Genomic DNA, 13,891 nt, shown 5'->3' with positions numbered 1-13,891 from the left:
ACAACATCTGAAATAATTTATACTTGTCTCAGTATTTACACAAATGGAATAGCGTGGACTGTAATCAAAGATACATGTTTTAGAAATAATATGGATCATTTAAGGCCAATAATTAAATATAACTGCTTACAATGACAAAGGAAAATGACAAACAAACAGCTATTAACAATGACAAACTTTCCTTTAAAAAGAAGGAAACTTGATCAAAAGGGAGCATCTGCCTGGCTGGCCTGATGCATTGAGGTCAGTTTAACATACACACAGATAAAAGAAAGTCACATTTATAACAGACAAAATATATGTATAAAATAGGACCGCACATTTTATACAAATGTAAAAGTGTGGATTGTGATCATAAAGATAAGCATTTCAGAAATTATATGGAACATTTAAGGCCAGCATTCAAATATGACTTTTCACAATGACTAAATGAAAATGGCAAGCATAGACATACATCCTTGTGCTCCAAATGACTGTAAACAAGAGAGTACTATGTGCGTGTGTACAACAAATGTGAATGTGCACTCTCGCCATGGTGAAGACCTCAGCAGCAGGGGCAGAGCATGTGAGATTTCTGGAGCACAGTCCTTCATCAGTCTCATATCGAGACTTGGGCTGTCCACAGGCAAGACAGGTCTTTGTCTGTCTTCTCTTCTGTTCTGGCTGGTGCTACTGCTTCTCCTAGATGCCTTCCACAATTTTCTTAATGGAGTCTTGTGTCAGAGGTGTGGACAGGGCAGGTGCAGGTGCAAGTGGATTGACAATAGCTGGCCCCATACTGACCACAGGAACAGTATAGCCGTCTCACTCCCCTCTGTTAAAGAGTGCCACAGCTGCTGAGTCTCCAGAAGTTTTCCCTGGCTTGTGTTTAAAGACGAACAAGGTGTTAAGGAGTTTTACCAGTGGCTTCACATAGCTGGATATGTGCAACCTGGTCGAGGGGTGCAGCAAGCTGTTGGGATCTTTGGCAGACCGATGGACCATGTGCAGCATGCCATCAAACACATCTTTCATGGGTGGCGTCCAGCGTGTGTTGTCCAACACAGAAAAACGTCCACCTGTCTTGGGTGGGGGTCCAGTGCGGGCACTCCTCAGCGAGGACCTCAGCCGCAGGGGCAGGGCAGGGCATGTGAGAGTTCTGGAACACAAAAAAAGCAATAATAGTTCCTGAGTTAATCATGTTGTAACATTACGATATGATGCAAAAATGTACGTCCAAAACTTTATGTTAACTTACCAATTGCTGCTGGAGGTTCCTGGTGGTTGTCTGGCGGCATCTCCTGCTTTAGCAGTGCACCAGCAGAGAGTGGCTGGCCAACAGATTCTTGGAGGCAGACTTCAACTCAGCCATTACAGCTGGATCAAACACAGCAGGGAGGATGACAACTGGCTGCTTAAGGTCCACCAGCCGTTGGTAGTTCCACCGTGCCGCCCCGGTCATGCCCTGGGCCTGGAACAATTCAGTAGCCATCCACTTTCTTCTTGTGCACTGCTAAACTCTTCACACCTGGTTAGGCTGGAGCTATGGGAAAGTAAAATAAACCAGTAATTATTTTTATGGCACTGAAAGGAACACATTTGATTAGCAGGCAGGCACGCACAGCCACACGCAGGCAGGCAGGCAGGCAGGCAGGCATGCAGGCATGCACGCACAGGCACGGACACACAGACTTGCCAATTGCTGTTGGAGGTTCCTGGTGGTCTTCTGGCGGCATCTCCTGCTTTAGCAGTGCACCAGCAGAGAATGTCTGGCCAACGGATTCGTGGAGGCAGACTTCAACTCTTCACTACAGCTGGATCAAACACAGTAGGGAGGATGTCACCTGGCTGCTTAAGGTCCACTAGCCATTGACACACACACACACGCACTCCCTCCTCCACCCTGGCTTGGACTGCCACACACCCTCCTCCAGCCACTGAACATTTGCACTAGACTGTTACTTTTTTACTACTGTATTATCCCACTTATAGTGTATTCATATTTCTATCTATTTATATACTTATCCTGCTCATAGTGTTTTCACCATACTTGTCTCAGTACTTGTACTCTGTGCAATGACAATAAAGTTGAATCTAATCTCATCCAAAGATGCCTGTTGCGGGTTGACAAATAACTGCTTAACTGACTGTGGTTCAGCAGTAGTGTTCTGGACTGGACTGCGGACTGGGGTCTTGACTTTGATCCCGTCTTCACACCAGAGGCCAGAGGGCAACCCACAACACCACAGGTTGTCTGTAGCTACATCAAGGGCACTGGAAATATCCATGGGGGACACACCTTTGTTTGGACACTGGCTGTAGAGCAACAGTACACACTCCGGTAAATTACTTGACCATTATTCAGAATGAGTTTGAGACCTAAACATGACAATACAGGAGGTGGAAATACATGAATGCAAACGCCAAATACAGTACATTTCTGTTTCAAAGACTGTAGATTTACTCAAATAATAAATTGCTTGACATTGCAAGTTTACCAAAAACAAGTTGCTTCTCTTACTGTGAAGCACCACCTCAGTCCTGGTGATGTGAGGCATGATGACACTAAGTAATGCTGTCAATCATTTTTTCCCCATGGCCCTCACTCACTGTCAGCATGATCACATCGCCATGCTCAGTGCTGATTTAAATGGGACAGGATGCTGATGTACCCCTTTCTGTCAGCCTCTTGAATTTTCTTATTTTTAGTTGAGGGCATCTTCAAGATCCTGTACTTGGAGATAATGTTAACAAAGGGTTATATACAATTGCAATTTTCACATCACTGTGTAGTGTGTTATCAAAAAAACAAGCAGATTTTTTAAATATCTAAACTATCCCTTCTGCTTCCAAAATGTCTTGCTACCAGAATTTCACCTCAAATAAACACTAGAAGATAACTGCATGCCAGAGTATAAGTCGTGCAGTAGCCCAGAAATACTAAGATGAAAAAAAAGTACTTTTTCTTTTCTTTAACTAGTCCTGAAGATGTAATCTGCTGCTGTGGTTGCTATGGGTCTTGGGGACGGGGAGGTTGCCGAAGTGTCTAGGTGGTGGGCGGGTGTCTGATTGGCTAATTCTTGATGGCTCGTGAACTCTGCAGCCAATCTTGAAATGGCTTTCTGATTGGCCCATTCTTGGTCATTTTCGGTAGCGGATGGATACCTGATTGAATGTAATTACCAAGATTGTCATAATTGAGTGATATTGCTCGACATTGTTTTTTTTGTACATTTGCATTGTAACAAAAACATTTGGATCGAGCGGGTCAGTACACAGCGTTATGGAATACCAAGAAGACGCAGGCACCATTGCCATTTCCATACTTCTCGAAGAGGTGCCAGTTGTGAAACTTTATTTTGGAGACTGGACACTGATTAGACTCATCGGCTCCTTTCTAGCTGGACAGGTGAGGTCTTTACTTCTTGTGGGTGTTTTAGAAGGAGAGTGTGAGTTAAGCCTATGAGTGTTTTTGAAGGAGAGTTGGAATAGTCCAGGCAAACTAACCCCTTTTGGAGCCAAAAGTAGAATAAATTGTAAAAGAATTTTTTGAAGCTGAGATTATTTCTCTGAGGTGTCCAGAACATGTCCATACATGTCACCAGAGAAGTGTACAGTCACACCGGGAGTAGCACCTGTCCGACGCAGTTGAGTGGCGTCTTTTATTGATGGTTCTTCTTTGTAGCCATCAAAGACTATGATAGTAGTCTTACCATATTTCTGTGTGACATATCTGACTATACCGACGGGGGGTTATACCAAGCCAGGCAGTTTTCAGGTTAGAGGCTAGTCTAAAAGCAGCATTGCCATCACCCATTGGCAGTAGGATGATTGGATGAAGATTTGGCCGATGTATTTGTTATATGAATGGTGTTTCTGCCTATGCAAATTAGGACGTATTCAATAATTGTGGAGCTCATGTGCATATTCAAATTCATTTCAAAACAAACTTGTAATACAAAAAAAGTTACTTTTCATGTATACTTTTACTTTGTAAAGTTTTATTGTGGTAGGAGTAAAGGAAAAAATTAAGCCTATTTGGGTGTATTTTGGGCATATTCGATTAGTGTATAGCTCATTTGCATATTAAAATTAATTTTCAAAGAAACTTGTAATACAACATTTTTTACTTTCCATGGGTAGTTTCATTGTGTAAAGTTTAATTTTGATAGGAGCAAAGCCCCATTGGGGTGCAATGTTGCCTGGCCTTATTGGCACACATCTCGGATTGATGAGAATTTAACATATTTCCTCAACAAGGATTTCTTAGGACTTTTAGTATGTTGTTCTGGACACCTCAGAGAAATGATCTAAGCTGAAAAAAAATCTTTTACAATTTGTCTGTCGAAAAACGCTACTTTGCCTGGCCTAGAAGAGGCCTTATTAGATGGGGTCACACATGCACAGACTGATGTTATAAGTCTCCTCTTAATACTTAGCCTGTGTAAAGCGCTGCTAATGAGACTTACATATGTTATAATTTGTTAAAAGTACAGGTTTGCTTTATTAATGTATTGCTCTATTCAATTGTTATGTGTGATTTGGATTCTTACTTCACTTATAGACGGAATTGCGACTAGAAAGAAACTTATGTGCACTATGCAGACCTTAAATCTAAAGGCCTTATATTGGCTGCTTCTTTCGCCTCCATTTTATAATTCCCATTCTCAGGTCGGGCACTAAAAAGTATTATCCATGTGACGGGGAAAGGTGCTCTTCAGTGGTTTATATCTGTCATATAATTCACTTTCAAATCTTCTCAGGTCGACATTTCTATAATGTATGTTAAATTAATTAATATTTTGAGATACTGGGCTTTTGATTTCCTTGAGCTGTAAGCCATAATGATTCTAGAATATATGAAGGTGTCACTTTTTGTAATAAATTACGGGGAGAAAAAATATAGCTTGTAGCCATTTTCAGTAGCCACTTAATGAGTGAGGCGTTTACTTTTAAGGTTACCTTTTTTTTTATCGGTGACATTTCAGAAATTATCGCAAATTTATACTGGACAAAACTTCACTTTGTCAATTTTTCTCTCCAAAATATTTAGGTAATAAAACCAGCCTCGTGGGAATATTGCTTTGAAAAAACCTCTACTGCGTTTTGTTTGAAATAGTCTCAGCCTAGTAGCTGTAAAATGCAGTGTCTGGTGCTCCGTCCATTCCAGACCACGACCTAGTATTTCCATATCTTGTTATGCAACAATACGTTGTATATATTATCTGTAAACATCAGAAACGTTTCTAAACTGTGAAATGTAGATATACCGGTACGCACTTGTGTGCACTTCATCCTCGTCGCGGGCTGGAACCATTGTTTGGAATTGGATGCGAGGGTTTGTCGGAAGGTTAAAGAGCTGCACATAACACGAGGCTTTTCCCGTTGTAGTCACTTAGAAATGCCAAATCATCTTTCAGAATACAAAACTGCGTCTGTTTATTCACTATTTACACAACTTAAACGTTTTTCATAAATATGATCGTAAGAAGCATCCCAATCTTTCACAGGCTCGCCTATTAAGACAGTTGCTGGACGTCTGAATGTAAACAATATACTATGCTGCTAGCTCGACCACGATCTGATCCTGACAACGTTTAAATGCATAATTAATGGTGGGCTACATGTGTTGATATAGTAATATGTAGTTCTCTGGTAGTGCCTTTAGGTGTACACATAGAGATGTATCCTTACTTTTATGGTTCTGGGCTATTGAATCCTTTTTTTAGCTAATATGATCAAATGGGTTGCTCTGTGTATAGCGTGATGGCTGATGGTACAACATGGTACACTCTTGTAGTGTGCGGTCTGTTTTACGTCTTATTCCCAGCACAATATGATTTATGTATGGTCCAGTTAACATCCATTAAGTGCTTGTGAATATACGTACAACTAAACACCACAACCGGTAATACAGTCATAGTACCACCATCTGGGTGAAATGTATGGCAGTTAGTGTGGTACTCTCGCTTGACGTAAACAACTCATACTTACCTGGCAGGGGAGATACCATGATCAAGAAGGTGGTTCACCCTTGGCGAGGCTCGGCCATTGCACAACCGGCCGTTGCTGACCCGAGCGAATTTCTCAAATGTAGAAATCTCGACTGCATAATTTGTGGTAGTTGGGGACTGCGTTCGCGCTATCCCCTGAAATAATGTTGAAAGACAGAAAAAGATCTTGGAACAAAAAGTACTATATAGGGGGAAGCCTCTCACTATGAGATATCCTGAAATGTGTATATGATGCACTACTTGCATGCCTACATGTTGAGATTTTAGGCCCAAATGAGTGTCTGTCAACAACTGAAAGTTTCACAGATTCAGCAAGATAAGGTAATGTTAGAGACTTGACTCATGCGGCTCATTTCCAGCACTGGTTATATGGAACTTGCTGAAACATTTCAGTTATGCTCAAAAAGCTTCATTAATCAATATGATATGATATGGATAGACATGAACTTCATGCAGTTGTTTACCAAACATTTCAGACAGTAAATTGAAATTATTATTATTATTATTATTATTATAGGATCATTTTTTTTGTATTAAATATCTGCCATTCTAATCCCAAATATTTCTTGTCAAATTCTGTAAACTTTTCCTCACGGTCCCCTAGGTGTTTTGTTGTTTGTGTGCACTGAAAATAAAAAAACCTCTTGTGTTGGTCAAGTATTTTGAATTCTCTAATCAAGGACACTATAAATTCTGTATGGTATAGTTAACATTCATTAAGTGGCTGTGAATGTGTTATTATGAAGGATGGAAGTGAAAAATGAACTGTTAAAAATGAAGGTGATGAATGCATATGAATTTCATGAAGTTCAGCCAGTTCAATTAAAACAGTCATGAAATGTTTTGTTTTTTACAGGGGGGAAAACCCAACAAAGTGTACATTTACACATGGCATTATTACAGAAAATCAGAATGGTCTAAATGTTTCCTTTCCCCCTCTTTGTTCATACTTCATCTTGTGTCTGAATATGTGTTTGTGGTGCTTCTTCCTGAAAGGGCTTTTCAGGTCTGTGCCATCCCTTGATCCAGCAGCCTACGGTCAAGGGAAAGCTCCAGTGTTTCACTGTATGGTTTGTGGAATATGTATCTAGAATACAATCCCAGGTGTCTGCATTATCTCACCCCAACCACACTACTGCAGATGCTCTCCCAGCTCTCAAGGAAGCGTGAGGATAATAGTGATGAGGTTTGTTGGTCAGAATGCCATAATCATACTCTCCTTTTACACATCATGAACTGGCTGGAATTGATTACACACATGGTACTGTACCCAGCCCCCTCATGGTCACCAGACAAAGCATTTACAGGCAAAGGTCCTACTATATGGGAGGGAACAGGGACAAGTTTGTAAACAGAATGTCACTGACATGCATGTAAAATCTTTTCTCATGCATGACTGTCTAATTATCTAAACATAAATGTCATCCTACTGATGGGGTTTAACCCCCTCGTGGGCACGAACAAAGGAATAGGACTTTTTTGGCTGTAGCAATATTGCGTAGACTAAACAATGATGTTTTTCAGATTCGTTTTATATGTGAGTCGAAGCCACCAACTATTCTATCTATTATACTTGTGTTGGATGTATGTGAGACGCCATCAAGTGTGAGACGATGGCTGGATGGTGTCATTCTCAGATGTTTGGGGCCTACAATTATAACCTCAATTTTAACCTGAAGGACACAGTGCTAAATTCCATAATGATACTCAGTTTAAAAGAAACATTTATGTAACAATTTTACCTTAAAAAATAACCGTTTCAAAATCATTTTGGTGATATACTGAGAGAAAGTATTTGTATCTGTGTATTTCATGTGTGGGACTACAACCAGTCATGCTCCATGAATTGGTTGGCATGGCATGTTTAGTTTCTTCAGATAGTTGTTGACTGTCTGACACAATTTCTCTACATGTGGATGGGCAAATTCCACCTTTTTATTAAACTTGCTTGGCATCTTCAGTTGACTCGGATATTTGTAGCTCTGTCTTTACATTTCCTGTGTACTTAAAATACTGCAAAAAAAAAAGACTAAAGCACTGTCAATAAACGCATTGTGTTAACTCCTGCGGTTAAACTTCCTCATGCATATGGCATAGCAATAATATCAGTGGGGTAATGCGTTGTGAACACCTGATATTAGCCATTTGTATTGTATAGATTTCATATAGCAACCTATTTAACACTTTACAGAGGTGATGTATCTTGCCTGCTCTAGCAAAAGTGCCTTGCCAAATTTGGGAAGGATGTCCCTACCCATGGAGTCCTGGGTCTTATGAATCACATCAACAGTTTGACACTGGAAGGCTGTGGCTTAGGGCCTGGCCACACGGAACCTGGATTGCCTGAATCCGGAAAGAAATGTTTTCGGATCGGCCTCTCGTCCACACAAACTCGGCGGATTGGGTCACTGAATCTGCAACCTTTTGAATCCGGTCTCCAGAGTGGGTAGATTCGAATACGCTAGCGGCTCCGTGTTCATGGACGCCCAATCCGCACACTTTCTAACCCGATGATGTCATTGCCCCATGCGAATGCCCCAAGTCCCACGCCCCGCCTCGCAACCTCAGCCTGAACCCTTATTAACCCTGCTGCGTCACTTCATAACAGCAACAACGACAACAATGGCAAACTCCAGGCTTGTGTTCGTGCTGCAGCATCTAATGAGTCTACTAGGCTCACTGCTGAAATGTGTGTCCACTGAAAATAAACAAATGACTGCAACAGCTTCTAGTACTTTTTTTTATTGGATGTGCAAATGCAATATCAGAATAACTGTCCTAAGGACAAATAAGTGGTACTTAAAAAATCAAGTATCAAAACATAACACAGAAAGGAATTAACTAAATACAATACAAACTAAACAAAGCGAAGCATAGCGCATAGTCACTGCATCCTTTTGGACGCCTCAAGGCCAGATTTGCTCATTGCGAGTGTATGGGCTAAGTCTACACTTAAAGCCCAGAGGGATTGCTGACTGAGCACTTGATTGACGCGCTTGTTAGATGTAAAATAACGTTCCAACTTTGCGTTTTTTGTTATGAAACTTTATTTCCCACAGTAAGATCCAATCAATAAAGTTGTCCATACATCCAAACTTGCATCTCATTTACATGTAAAAGACCTTTGGTGGTACAAATCAAGCGGTCAAAAAGCTATATGCGCTCTCCCTTTGTCAAGCAACACCTCACCTGCATGACCTTTCCCACCTATATTGTGTGAGCCCAATTAAGGTGGAGCGCCATCTAGTGTCCCAACAAGATTAAAACATGAACCCCAAATGGCTCCTACAGCGAGGGCTTATGGACATCAATTTGAATGACCTGCCCCATGTAATTTACGCCCGCTTTGTTCTGCATCATTTCTGTGAGGTCAGTAAGGAGACTGTGGATGAACAATCTGTATTGGGAACAATACAAGGTGACAATGACCCGACACATAGGAAACTGATTTTTTTAAATAATTTAGACACACCACAGACGTGATACGAATCCATGACTGTGGAAATTCTAAGTTTCGGTTATATATACAGCTGCGGAAAGAATTAAGAGACCACTTCAAAATTATCAGATTCTCTGGTTTTACTATTTATTGGTATTTATTGGTAAGGTGGGCACGGTGGCTCAGTTGCTTGCACTGCTTGCACTGCAGCCTCACAGCAAGAAAGTCATGGGTTCGATTTCCGCATGGGGCACTGTTGTCTCTGGGGGGCAGGTCCTCCCCAGAGTGCACAGTGCTCAAGTGGGCCTTTCTCCCGGGCCTTTCTGTGTGGAGTTTGCATGTTCTCCCCGTGTTCACAAGGGGTTTCCTCCGCTAAGAACCCCAACAGAAAAACATGCAAACAGAACAATCCTGTCCGTCCCTGCCCGAGACGGACGGTGCACTTGGTCCCCGGGCGCTGAGAAGCTGCCCACTGCTCCTGGGGGATCCTGGAGGTGGGACGATCCGGGATGGGTTAAAGGCAGAGCAAAAATTCACGGCGACCTCAGGCCTGCGTGTGTGTCCTGGTCACCTCCATATATATAACACGTGAGTTGTGCGTGCAATAAAAAACTGACTGCAGTCAGCCTTGTTTGTAAGTGTTACATTACAATGTAAAATTACATTTTTGTTTTATTCTATAAACTACTGACAACATTTCTACCAAATTTCAAATAAAAATATCGTCATTTAGAGCATTTCTTTGCAGAAAAATGACAATTGGTCAAAAATAACAAAAAAGATGCAGTGTTTCCAGATGTTGTATAATGCAAAGAAAACAAGTTCATATACATTTTTAAACAACACAATACTAATGTTTTAATTAAGGAATAGTTCAGAAATCAATATTTGATGGAATAATTTACAATCACAGCTTTCATGTGTCTTGGCATGCTCTCCACCAGTCTTTCAATTTGCCGTTGGGTGACTTTATGCCACTTCTGGCACAAAAATTCAAGCAGCTCAGCTTTGTGTAATGACTTGTGACCATCCATCTTCCTCTTGATCACATTCCAGAGGTTTTCAATTGGATTCAGGCAGCTCAAATGTGTGGGTCTTTGAGGGTTGCTCTTTTTGGATCATTCTTCTCTGTTGACAAAAGCTCGATCTTGGTGGTTTCTTCGTTTTTGGCCATTCTTCTCTGTTGACCCTTTGGCAACAGCTCGATCTTGGTGGTTTCTCGTTTTTCGACCATTTTTCTCTGTTGGTGGTTCAGTGGTAAGATTCTCGCAGAAAAGGAGCATGTCGTCCCTGGGTGGGCTTGAACCACCAACCTTTCGGTTAACTGGCGCCGAACGCGCTAACCAATTGCGCCAAAGAGACTGCGCAAGGAGGCGGAGGGATTTAAGATTGGACCAATCGGAGACAGGAGTTTGGCCATTTGGCCGCATTAGCCCGGCTAGCTCAGTCGGTAGAGCATGAGACTCTTAATCTCAGGGTCGTGGGTTCGAGCCCCACGTTGGGCGTTGTCTTTTCGCATTCGCCATGGTCAAAAAAGTCGTCTGTGCCAAGGACGCACTACTCCGAGAAATAGCACAAGGAGCCTCATGCAAGGCTCTGCCTGAGCAGGTGTCTGGTGATGAAAAGGAAGCATTTTACAGCCCAAGCCTCTGGAGAATGCGGGCATCGATCCCGCTACTTCTCGCATGCTAAGCGAGCGCTCTTCCATTTGAGGTAATTGCCCTTGCCGGCGCACAAGTGCCCTGTGATACAGAACTTGGAAAACCAGTTCATTTTAAGTGAAGACGCTTGCTCAACATCTTTGATTGCCACCACCCATTGTAGCTCGCCATGCATTCCTTATACGTGAATAACTCTCGACCTGGGCAAGATAGAAGCCCCATTCCAACACCAATGGAATTATCCAACAGATGGGATTCCAATGCACTATGATGAGTTTGAAAAAATACTTTGGTACATAGATGAGGTGGCTCAAATGTGACCATTTGGGGGTTGCTCGTTTTTCAACCATTCTTCTCTGTTGACCCTTTGGCAACAGCTCAATCTTGGTGGTTGCTCGTTTTTCGACCATTCGTCTCTGTTGACCCTTTAGCAACGGTGGTTCTTTGCCGCTTCTCGTTTTCGGCGATTTTAGATTCCCAAAAGAGGACTCGTATCCCCATTGAGGTGTTAATGTGAAATATATGAGTAGAAAGCATTGGAAATACTTGGGGATTAAAAATGAATTACAACTTTCTATGTAAAATTAGTTTTTTGTAGTTTATATCAAATGTATAGTAATGCTAATACTTTGAACATAGTAAAATTACTAATCCATCAGATTGTCATTATCTTTGTTGAGCCACCACTCTCTCTACTGTAGAGGATGGAGGAGGAAAGTCTAACCAAACCAGACACTATCTGGTCTACAACAAGTGGAGTGTGTGAGAATGAGTGACAAAGAGTGTGTGTGTGTGTGTGTGAGAGAGAGAGTGTGTTTGTGTGTATGTGAGAGAGAGAGACAGAAAGTGAAAGAAAGAGTGTTAGTGTGCGCGTGTACACTCACTGGATCTGAAGCGGCGGCCAGGCATTTCAGGATGAGTCCGTCTTGAGCACCATGTGTTCCTCCGGGATGGGCTCTCAATCAAAGAGTCAATCAAAATGTCTTGCTACCAGAATTTTCACCTCAAATAAACACTAACTGCATGCCAGAGTACAAGTCTTGCAGTAGCCCAGAAATACTAAGATGGAAAAAAGTACTTTTTCTTTTCTTTAACTAGTCCTGAAGATGTAATCTGCTGCTGTGGTTGCTATGGGTCTTGGAGATGGGGAGGTTGCCGAAGTGTCTAGGTGGTGGGCAGGTGTCTGATTGGCTAATTCTTGATGGCTCGTGAACTCTGCAGCCAATCTTGAAATGGCTTTCTGATTGGCCCATTCTTGGTCATTTTCGGTAGCGGATGGACGTGATTGAATGTAATTACCAAGCTTGTCATAATTGAGTGATATTGCTTTGTTTTTTTTGTACATTTGCATTGTAACAAAAACATTTGGATCGAGCGGGTCATTACACAGCGTTATGGAATACCAAGAAGACGCAGGCACCATTGCCGTTTCCATGGAGTTTATGACATAGCCTATACTTCTCGAAGAGGTGCCAGTTGTGAAACTTTATTTTGGAGACTGGACACTGATTAGACTCATCGGCTCCTTTCTAGCTGGACAGGTGAGGTCTTTACTTCTTGTGGATGTTTTAGAAGGAGAGTTAGCAGAGGCCTCATTAGATGGGGTCACACATGCACAGACTGATGTTATATGTCTCTTAATAGCCTACTTAGCCTGCGTAAAGCGCTGCTAATGAAACTTTATATATGTTATAATTTGTTAAAAGTACAGGTTTGCTTTATTAATGTATTGCTCTATTCAATTGTTATGTTTGATTAGGATTCTTACTTTCACTTATAGACGGAATTGCGACTACAAAGAAAGTTATGTGCACGATGTAGACCTTAAATTTAAAGGCCTTATATTGGCTGCTTCTTTCGCCTCCATTTTATAATTCCCATTCTCAGGTCGGGCACTAAAAAGCTCTGATTAACTGTACGTGTCCACGGCACAAATTACATGCGTTAAATCGGATGCGTAAAGTCGCATGGGGGGCGTGGTCAGGAAAATCAAGTTTGGCTGGAGCAACGTTCAAGTAGCAAGTTCGGTTGCAGTGCTGCGCTAATGTTGCACATTAGCTTGTGAACTCCCCAAAAAATAATGATAGATGTTGCGGCAGTCAGTCATGGGCTGATTAATTAAATGTATAATTTGTTAATTTATTCTATCTGATTCATATAGGCATGTGGCGGGGGGGGGGTATATAGCTTGTAGCCATATTCAGTAGCCACTTAATGGGTGAGGCGTTATCTTTTTTTTTAATCGGTGAAATTTCAGAAATGATTGCAAATGTATACTGGACAAAACGTCACTTTGTCAATTTACCTACAAAATATTTAGGTAATAAAACCAAACCTTGTGGGAATATTGCTTTGTAAAAACCTCTACTGTGTTTTGTTTGAAATAGTCGCAGACTAGTATCTAAACGCAGTGTCCTGTGCTCCGTCCATTCCAGACCACCATATCTTCCATATCTTGTTATACAATACGTTGTATATATTATCTGTAAACATTAGAAACGTTTTTAAACTGTCAAATGTAGATATACGCACTTGTGTGCATAGACATATATAGATATGCTTGTGTGCACTTCATCCTCGTCGCGGGCTGGAACCGTTGTTTGGAATTGGATGCGAGAGGCTTTTCCCGTTGTAGTCATTTAGAAATGCCAAAACATCTTTCAGAATACAAACCTGCCTCTGTTTATTCACTATTTACACAATTTAAAAGTTTTTCATAAATATGATCGTTAGAAGCGTCCCAATCTTTCACAGGCTCGCCTATTAAAACAGTTGCTGGACGTCTGAATGTAAACAAT

The 13,891-nt window shown here is 41.5% G+C and overlaps 2 non-coding genes across 2 annotated transcripts; both read left to right on the top strand.

The window, feature by feature from the left end:
• The first annotated feature begins 5,965 nt into the window (after window positions 1-5,965).
• On the top strand, window positions 5,966-6,131 carry LOC116222576. The gene has a single exon (XR_004164737.1). It is a non-coding gene; the product is annotated as a U1 spliceosomal RNA (small nuclear RNA).
• A 4,733-nt stretch (window positions 6,132-10,864) lies between these two features.
• On the top strand, window positions 10,865-10,937 carry trnak-cuu. The gene has a single exon. It is a non-coding gene; the product is annotated as a tRNA-Lys (tRNA).
• Window positions 10,938-13,891: the final 2,954 nt, after the last annotated feature.

Source organism: Clupea harengus, chromosome 11 (genome assembly GCF_900700415.2).
Source record: "Clupea harengus chromosome 11, Ch_v2.0.2, whole genome shotgun sequence".
In the NCBI taxonomy this organism is placed as follows: domain Eukaryota; kingdom Metazoa; phylum Chordata; class Actinopteri; order Clupeiformes; family Clupeidae; genus Clupea; species Clupea harengus.
The sequence above is the reverse complement of the archived record's forward strand: the minus strand, read 5'-3'. Positions and strand labels throughout refer to the sequence as shown.